Source organism: Diabrotica undecimpunctata, chromosome 5, assembly GCF_040954645.1.
Source record: "Diabrotica undecimpunctata isolate CICGRU chromosome 5, icDiaUnde3, whole genome shotgun sequence".
NCBI classification, from domain to species: Eukaryota; Metazoa; Arthropoda; class Insecta; order Coleoptera; family Chrysomelidae; genus Diabrotica; species Diabrotica undecimpunctata.
In genome coordinates, this window is record NC_092807.1 from 66,309,726 (window position 1) to 66,320,667 (window position 10,942).

A 10,942-nucleotide genomic window follows, 5' to 3' on the forward strand; every position below is an offset into this window, starting at 1 on the left:
AGATTAGAATTAGAGATTTGTCTTTCGTTTCCTATTGCTACATGATTCATCTCCCTTCTATTTTGTTGTTGGAAGCTCTGGTTATTTCTATCATCCCTTTGTTCGTTAGTATTCCTATTCGGAGTATTTTGTGCATCTCTATTCCTGTTGTGATTTTCATATGTTCTATGTTGTGTGTCATTCCTGTTATCGTAATTTTGTTGTCTATTGTAATTATTGTAATTTCTCGGCCTATATTCGTTTGTTGATCTGGGATGTCGGTTTCTCTGGTCATAATTTGATGAATACCTTCTTTCCGGTCCATTATATTGGTCATGTTGTCTTCTATTTCTCATTTCTTTTCTTTTTGCTTCTTTTAATTGAAGGAATTGGCACAAACTATCAATATCTTGATAGTTTCTCAAAATCACGTGATCTTCCAACGTTTCCTCAAAATGTCTGCTGATCATTTCTACCAGCTGTTCGGTAGAATATTTGTATTCTAGATACTTTGAATTGTTATATATCTGCAAAGCATATCTTTCTTCAGATATTCCCATTTTTTCGTGATATTTTCCATTCTGTAGCTCTTGGTTGATTTCTCTCTGTTTATTTTTCCCCCAGAAATAGTTGAGAAATTTATTTTCAAAATCTGTCCAGTTTTCAAACTCATCTTCCTTGCTTTCATACCATAACGCTGCTCCTTCTTTCAAATGGTTTCTAATTGTTTCTTTGCAATCGTCAAAATATCTAATATGTTGTAATTTGGTTTTCAAATTTTTAACAAACGGTACTGGGTGTGTTTTCCGAATATCCCCGCCAAATTGTATTTTCGCCTCGCTTGTTCCATGGATAATAACTTCTTTTCTCTCTACCCCTCTTAGTTCAATTTCTGCCATTTGTTTTTCATTTTGCTTTAATCTTCTTTCTACTTCCTTCCTGTCTTCTTGTAGCGCCATTTCAAATTTTTCTTCTAACTGTTCTAATTCCTTTTTCTGGACCGTCTTACTATCTTTCATTACATTTTCAAGTTTGCTTTCTAATTCCTCCAAATTATCTTTAATTCTCATTTCTTGTTCTTTCATATCATTTTTAATTTCATTAATCTCTTCTATTTGTTGTATCAGTTCTTTCTTTATCCCCTCAACACATCCTCTAATTTCCTGTTCATAGTTTTCCAGACGCTGCTCTATATTGTTCATTGTTTGTTTTGTTTCCCGTTGGTTTTCTTCCATTTTTAGTGATGTTTCTTTTTGGTTTTTCTCTATTGTTTGTTTTGTTTCATCCATTTTCTTTGATGTTTCATTTTGGTTTTTCTCTATTGTTTGTGTCTGTATTTGCATTAGTTGTAATATTTTCTCTATTCCTGATAATTCTTTTTTCTCCTCAACTATTGTAACATTTCCTTCATTATCCGATCCTTCTTCAACAATTGTTTCCTCTTCTCTGTTATCCTCCTTCCTTTCTTGCATTTTGCTTTGACTCCTTGTGGTCGACATGTTGTTTCTTTTCGTTAATGTTTTTGTCCCCGCCAAATGTGAAATTTTACAACACTCTATATGTTTCAGAACACGACAATATTTCTCCCCAAATGTATTAAATTTTCACGACAAATATCAAATATGCAATCAGTAAAATTCAAATAATTCAAAATAAATATCAAATGTACGATTGGTAAAGAAAATAAAATCAAATAATTCAATAGCAGTAAATATCCACTAACTACGATCAATCAATCAATCAAATTTATATTCCCTGGAAAAATTGTCAAAATACTTTCAAATTCAAATTCCCTCAATGTTATATGTTTTTATCTCTGGATCACCTGTACTTATTCCAGATCTCTTTCCCTTCCTTCAAATGTAAAGCTGCGATATTTTCAAGCCCCACGTTTTGGAAGCCAGTTATTGTGATATTTAAAGTCTTGGTGCGCCAAGCAATAATTAGCTAATTAATTTGTTTTAATAATTAATATTATTTAAATGATATGATTATGACTCTATCACAATTTTTAATTCTTTTATCTCAGGGTTCAATTCGTGCTTCTATATCTATGCTATTACATGTGAAAGGTAAGGTCCAGAGAATACCGGAACAATAAAAAACACATATGATCTAACACAATATATTGAAATAAAAATAATGAAATAATTCACACTCAAAAGTTTTCAATAAACAAATCTCATATAAGGATTCTCAAAATTTTGTTCTCCGTACGTGAACAATCAAAAATTAATGGTACAAACAATATTAATTGAAATCTCAAAATCCCAAACTATTCTAACTCTCCTAATCCAAATATTTATATCCTTTCTAAATTACGTGTAAAAATTGTGTTATCAATAAAAGAAAAAAACTGCAGAAAACAAAATTATCTCTCTCTGATGATGAGTGGTCCAAATCCTTGTTCCTTGTAGATTATATTATCTCCTCTCAACCGCTCCCTATGTAATCAGCAATCTTACATCAGATTGTTGCAAGTATATCGTCCTTAATGATCTCCTTCAAAAGCACAAATCATTCAAATTATGATAGCCTTTCTCCTCTCGATAAACTGAATCTCTCGTTGGCCCGAGTGAAAAATTGACTCTTGGAATATCTTCTCTTTACGATAAACTGAATCTCTCGTTGGCCTGAACAGTGACTCTTGGAATATAAGTAGAGAAATATGACTTACAATATTTTGTTGTTTCAGCTTCTGTCAGATACACTAACTCCACAAAAACTCACTAACATTCAACACTACTGCTTGCTACATTTCGGGAACCGACAGAGAACAAACACTGTTCTTTCTTGAAGACTTGGAAACCAACTACCATATCTTTTCTCTCTCCTCAATCTCGCTAAACTTTCTCCCACACACTTATCCCACCTTTTTCAATCTCCGCCAATCACAACTCGTCACAATTCCCCCATTTCTTCATTTCGATAACAAACAAATTTTTACCTATAATTATAAATTTCCTAAAACTTATTTACAAATAATATTTTTCTATAAATCTTAAAAACTAACAAAAACCTCTTTCTATAATCCCTTCTATTGTCTTTAATCACTGCATTAATGGATTTTGAAAAACCCCGTTCAATTCTTTGGCTTTCACTTAAACTTATGCGGGTCACTTAAGTATAACAAAGAAATGATTGATGTAAAGCTTACATTTTGTTTGGTACAGGTAATTCAAGGATTTAATAACTTTCCTTCTCCGAAATGTTTGTTGGATATTATCCTAAATTATTTTAATTTTTTGTTGAACTTTGAAATATTTTAAACAAACCAATATTTTCTTGATTTTACATATCATAACAATATATATATATATATATATATATATATATATATATATATATATATATATATATATATATATATATATATATATATATATATATTATATATATATATATATATATATATATATATATATTATATATATATTATATATATATATATATATATATATATTATATATATATAATATATATATCATATATATATATATTTATATATATATATATATTATATATATATCATATATATATATATATTAAACTAAGAGCTAAAATTAATACTATTATAAAAATTAATATTAAACTCACCAGTCTTCCGGGTTGAACCGCGTCGATATCCATTTTGCAGAGCTTTCGACATCCTCTCTGATGTCTTCTTCAGGGCTTCCAAGGTCACAGTCTCCCGAGCCCCCAGACACTACTACACTCACTAGTCACTTCTAGTTCACTCACTAGTTCACTACTACCATAGAATAACAGAACAACACATAGAAGCGACACAGCGGTCCAAAAGCGTGTACCATTTTTGTATACGCATGCCCGATTCTGGTTGTTTAACTGTCAAAAACACGTGCTTATTCTTTAATTCTGGTTGTTTTCGATAGTCCGTAGGCGTCTATGGTAAATACTCGACACAACAAGTGCATTTGACCATTTATATAATTTATTTATAGTTAAAAGGTTAGAGTTATAGGTTATAGTTATAGTTAAATATATAAGTTTATAGTTATGGTTTATAGTTAAAAGTTTAATTTATATTTAAAATGTCTGGATATATTTGTGCGATTCGCGGATGTTCATATGTGACAGGAAAAGGAATAAGTTTATTTAGATTTCCTAAGAATAATAACAGGTAATTACTATTGCTTTGTAATTATTATTAGTTATTACATAATAGTATTGGTTTGACTTTCGAACAGTAAGCCGACGCCGACGTGTCTGTCCGAGCTATAAAAAATAAACTTTGGTCTGCCAAGGGATAGTTCACAATGAAAATATTAAATTTGGTGTCAGTGCTATTTCTTTTATTGAAAGACGCAAGTCTCCGAAGGCTCAGGTCAAAAAATCAACAGATGGTGGCCAAGTGTCAGCGCGCTCGAAGACAACAATACGAATATAGTATTTTTAAGAAATAAAAATATATAGAGGGTTTTATACACGAGAATATTTGATTTAAGAGCGTAGGCGCAAAATTTCGGGCAAATGTTTTTTAAATGTATTTCATTTTTTTCGAATCCTGAAAAAACTAATAAGTATTTTTGAAAAATTTAAACGCAGAATGAAAGACCACATTATTACTGAGGGCCAAAAGTCCCCGAAAACTTCTATAATGTTTATTTTAATAAGTTACAGGGGTGAAAAAAAAAAGAGAAAATTTAGTGTGATTTTTAATTTCAAATATCTCATTCAAAAAAACTTTTTGTTTATTCTAAGGGACTTTCGGCCCTCGGTAATAATGTAATCTTTCATTCTGTGTTTAAATTTTACAAAAATATTTGTTAGTTTTCTCAGGATTCCAAAAAAATGTTAAAAACCATTGGCCCGAAATTTTGCGTCTACGCTCTTAAACGAAACAAAGAAATTACTAAAATGCTCAAACTAAAAATTGTTGGAAACATAATTAGACCGATAATTGGGAAAATCTTAAAATTCCAACAGAACAAGACTTCAAAATTGCAAAAACATGGTTGCAAATAAACAAACTTACATTAAATTATGAAAAAACTAAATAGGTACTCATCTACTTTTGCTCAATTTGATTTAAGAGCGTAGGAGCAAAATTTCGGGCCAATTCTTTTTAAATGCAATCATTTTTTTCGAATCCTGAGAAAACTAACAAATATTTTTGAAAAATTTAAATACAGAATGAAAGATTACATTATTACCGAGGGCCGAAAGTCCCTTAGAATAAACAAAAAGTTTTTTTTGAATGAGATATTTGAAATTAAAAATCACACTAAATTTTCTCTTTTTTTTCACCCCTGTAATTTATTAAAATAAACATTATAGAAGTTTTCAGGAACTTTCGGCCCTCAGTAATAATGTAGTCTTTCACTCTGCGTTTAAATTTTCCAAAAATACTTATTAGTTTTTTCAGGAGTCGGAAAAAATGAATGCATTTAAAAAACATTGGCCGAAATTTTGCGCCTACGCTCTTAAGAATTTATATTGTGTGATATGCCCACTGACTATTAATTTTCTGGTTGTTAGCTGTCATTGGCGGCTTGGCCACGTAACTTCAAAGGACTGTCGCTTCTCTGTGTTGGTTGTTCTCTGCTACTACGACTGGGACCAGGAGACGGTTCATTTATACCGTCGATGGTGACGTGGCCTAGGTGGGGGTTAGGGTGGGGATTGGCGCGAACATTTCCGACAGTGGGATTTTGATTCGAGGATGGAGGGGGCGATATTTTGTTTATGAGAGGTCTCCATGTAGAAGGTAACCGTATGGCGTCATCTCTTTTATTAAGGCAATCTGGTCTTTTCTTTTATTTTAATCGTCGACTCCTATTAATGAATGATTTTTTATTAATGAACGATTTCATTATAGGCAACGCAACATACATTGCTTGCATAAATTAATTAAACGCTCTGTGATTGGCAGTGACCTGTGGTGTAGGCAACCAAACATATACCTATTTATATTCCCACTAAAAAATTTAAAATGAAGTAGCCGCTGTTAGTACTATCTGTCATTGTATGTCATTATTTACTTTATTGTTTAAAATTTTGTGTATTTGAAAAATCAAAAGATGAAGAGTTGAATTTAGCTCCACCAGAAGTGGCAGAAACTGCAAATGAAATATCTTTAAGTTTACTGCCTGAAAAAAGCAGAGTGTTGTACGCAAAAACATACGCTGAATTTACTGCATGGTGTGACGAGAGAAAAAAATACGATATTCAGAATCTGTCTTGTTGATATATTTTTCAAACATTGCCGAAAAAAGACTACTATCAAGTTTGTGGCCCAAATATTCGATGCTAACAATGCTAAAATCAATCTTAAGTTTAAAATCAAACATTGATATATCTAAATATAATAAGTTAATTATGTTTATCAAGAAAAAAAGAACAGGTTATGTACCAAAAAAATCAAAAACACTGAAAAAGAACAAGTCCAGAAATTCATCTCTGATGCTCCTAACGACGTGTTTCTAATGATAAAGGTAAACCAGTAAATTTTATAAAGTAAAGTTTATATAGTTAATACTCGTATTTCATAACATTTCATTTTGTAGGTTGCATTGATTTTCGGAGTGGCTGGTGCGTTAAGAAAGGGCGAACTATTGAAATTAGAAACAAATAACGTTCAAGACTTGGGGTCAAAGTTTCTTCACAATAAAAGTATCAAAAACACACACAAATAGAATATTTACCATAGTAGATAACGAAGCAAATACCATTCTCAATGCGATCAAAAACTATATTTCTTTAACTAACTAAATCTCCTGAATTGCTTCAGGTAGTTTGTTTTCATATTCCTCCCCATTCACTGCATCAGAATTCACATTTCCCTGTTCCTTACCGCAGAACTAATTATTATGGTTCAAATATTGGTACGGTCTAAAACTCCTGTATCAATAGCTTTAGATACTATTTGAAGCACTAAAATGCAAAATGATACGTTTTATAAATGTGTACTTATTTATTTTATTCATGTATATTTTATTTTTATCTGTAATTTTATTTTTATCTGTAATTTCTATAATGTTGCATTTTTGTATAATTTTGACAGTGAATTTGTTCCATTTGTTATTAATAAAAAAATATAAATACATGTAATAATAAATGTAAGTTCCTTTAAACATTTATGTTTTATTACTCAAAATTATTTTATATTTCTATAATGCTGCATTTTTGTGTAATTTTGACAGTGGATTTGTCCCGTTTGTTAATAATAAATAAATGTAATAATAATTGTAAGTTCCTTTAAACATTTACGTTTTATTTCCCAAAATACATTCTTAATATTGTTACGATAAAATATGAGTCATATTAAAAACCTCTAAACATTTTGTTTACTCTCACTTCTGTTCTAGTATTTTCTCCGAGTCGCTATAAAACCATTCTGGGTTCCCGTTCATTCGAGACAATTCTAGGGTCAATTCAGGTCAACATTCACGGGCTTCGAGAGATTCCAGGGTAACGGCTGTTTTGATATATATAGCGAAACTTTCATTGTTAAAGGCTAGTCTGAAAAATAACATCGCGTCGAGTTTTTAAAATGTAACGCACGTATTATAATAAATGTAAATAAATTATATAATTATTAGTGTGAAATAAATTATGTAACAATAAAACACTGAAAACTTTCTTTCCAAAACTTCCACAAAATTTATTTTAAACTCTTATCACTACAGCTGTTTCGGCTGATTGCCTTCCTCAAGTGATTTATTTTTGGCATGCGTTTACACTTTACACGTTTTTAATGAAATAGGTTGAGGAGGGGAGAACTGTTTGTCTCAAGTTGCTCATTCAGAATTATCTGTGTTTTTTAATTTGTTGATTTCCATAGATTCTAACAAAGATAGCTTAAGGCCTTTATTTTGAATGTGAAGAATTTTAAATTCGTCATTAAAAGAATGATTATGATCTAGAAGGTGAAGTGCGTATGTATAATAGAAAAACAGATTCTACATAAGCACTTCACCTAGATCATAATCATTTTTTTAATGACGAATTTAAAATTCTTCACATTCAAAATAAAGGCCTTAAGCTATCTTTGTTAGAATCTATGGAAATCAACAAATTAAAAAACACAGATAATTCTGAATGACCAACTTGAGACAAACAGTTCTCCCCTCCTCAACCTATTTCATTAGAGACTATAAAGTGTAAACGCATGCCAAAAATAGATCACTTGAGAAAGGCAATCAGCCGAAACAGCTATAGTGATAAGAGTTTAAAATAAATTTTGTGGAAGTTTTGAAAACAAAGTTTTCAGTGTTTTATTGTTACATAAAATGAATTTCCATCAAGTAACGGTCGAATCCATCCATTATGAAATAAATTAGTTATATTGTAAAAATAAAGACTTTAAATAAACTTGTAAGTGTTATAAATGTAGAACCTTTGATAATAAATAAAGACACTAAATTAGATTAATAAAAATACTACAGTGGTGTCAAAAGTGAAATATAAACTAAATTGTGAAAATGACTACGATTTATGAGCACACAGTTACGAATTTAAGAAGACATCTCGAGAATAGAGAATTAGCTTCATTTGCTTCTACCGGAAAAAGATAGACCTTAAAAGGTAGGAGTTAGTCCAACGACTAAAGAACGCTTTGGAGGAAGAGGGTTTAGACCCGGAAACTTATATATTTGTCATCTCGTCGATTTCGAAATTAGAGAACAAAGTTTCTGACGATTATTTCGAAAGTTTCTTCTGATGTAGCCAAAGTTTCTGGTGATGTAGCCAAAGTTTCTGGTGACATCGCATCATTAGAGAACAAAGTTTCTGGCGATATTTCGAAAGTTTCCAGCGACATCGCTTCTTTAGAAAGCAAAGTATCTAACGAGATTTTTTCTCTGGAAAGCAAAGTTTCTGCTAACATCGCTAAAAAACCAAGTTGCTGCCGATATGTCGGCCTTCGAAGAAAAGATGAAAGAGATGGAAAGGAAGATAAAGGGAACAGCGACAGCAGAGAGAGGAAGCAATCCGATTACAGTAGAGACAAAAGAAGACGAGACGAAATGTAAGTTCCGAAATTTGAACGAAGTGGAGGTTCTGTTCATGTTAAAGTCCCAACTTTCGACGGAAAATCGTCATGGAACAACTACATGAAATAGTTCGAATCAGCTGCAAGAGCGAATGGATGGTCTGAAAAAGAAAAGGCTGTAAACCTGACTATCGCTCTTCGAGGAGATGCCTTAGATGTGCTTCAGACCATAGCCGTAGAGGAGACGGATGATTTCGAAAAACTTAAGAAGAGGTTAAATATGCGATATGGCCACGAACATTTCGAGCATGTATATCAGTCGCAGCTTAAAAATCGAAGACAGAAGAAAGATGAGGCTCTTCAAGAATATGAGGTAGATATTGCCAGATTAGTACGATATGCTTATCCAAGAGCTCCCGAAGACATGATTGAAAAATTGGCCGTTCAAACATTTATTGATGGTCTTCGTGATCATAAAATGCAGAGAACACTGCGATTAGCTCGTCACAAGACGCTGGTTGATGTCTTATCCGCCGCCCTCGAATACGAGTCAGCTACGCAGGCCCTAATGGGCACAGTAAAGTTAGGACTTTAAAAGAGGAAGGAGATGAAGACAAACTTGACCAGCTCGTTAATATGATGAAAAGTATGACATACAAGAAAACGAAGACCATAAGATGCTGGAATTGTGGCGAAATATTACACGTACGAAGTTCATGCAAGCACCCTAGGTACGATGCAAATCAAGAAAATCACTATCAGAAAAACTAGAACGGGTCGGCCTTGGGGGGGGAGCAGCTTCGACCCGGAACTTTTCCAAAGACCCTTTTATACTAATAGCTTCTTTGAAATGTCGTGAAGATAGTGTATATGTAGATGGAGAAATAAATGGTAAAAGGCATACGTTGTTGGTGGATACCGGAGCGACCAGACCCATCATACGCCCGACAGTTATAAACAGCCGTAAGAAACTGTTACCAACGCGGTTTCGACTTCGGACCGCTACAGGTGAAAATGCCAACATTCATGGAGAAATCCAGGTACAATTGGGAATTGGAGCAGAAAAGTTCGTCCATACTGTTATAGTTACTGACATCGAAGAGGATATTATATTAGGAATGGACGTAATGAATATGCATGGATTCCATCTGGATTTTAAGAATAAGGTAATCAAAGTTGGCAACGAGGAGGTATTTCTTCATCCACATGATGACAACACTGTGCAAGCAGCCATTCAAGAAGATACAGTCGTGCCTGCGAGAAGTAAAACGATCATAGTAGCGCGGCTACAGGGAATTGTGGATGAAAGGACACCTGTTATGATCGAGTCTTGGAACCATGACGACAAGGTTGGCCGTGGAATCATAATTGGAAAGGGATTGGTGACTTCGGCTAACGAAATTCTTGTGAGACTTATCAATGTCAATGACTACCCAGTGACCATCAAGAAAGAGACAAAAGTAAGAACTTGTGTATCTGTGACATCCATAATCCGTCAGGCGACAACATCTCATAATTCCAACGACAAATTCGACCAAATGGTTGCAGTTGCGGGACAGTCTCTAAATCAGATGGAGAAAAGGAAATTAAGGGAATTTCTTCGGCAGTATCGTGATATTTTCGTACCGAAAGGAGGAAAGACGGGAAAAACAACCGTTGTTAAGCATAAAATTGATACTGGTAATGCTAAGCCAATTCGTCAAACAGCTCGACGACTACCACAGGCGAAAAGAGAGGAAGCTGAAACGATTGTTCGGGAAATGAAAAAAGACGAGGTGATAGAACCTTCTACGAGCCCATGGGTCTCTCCGGTGGTCCTGGTTAAGAAAAAAGACGGAACGACGAGGTTCTGTGTGGATTACCGTTTGCTGAACAACGTTACCAAGAAAGATAGTTATCCTCTGCCTCGGATCGACGACACATTGGACACATTGGCTGGAAGTAAATTGTTTTCTACTTTGGATTTGAAGTCTGGATACTGGCAGGTAGAAATGGACCCAGTAGATAAAG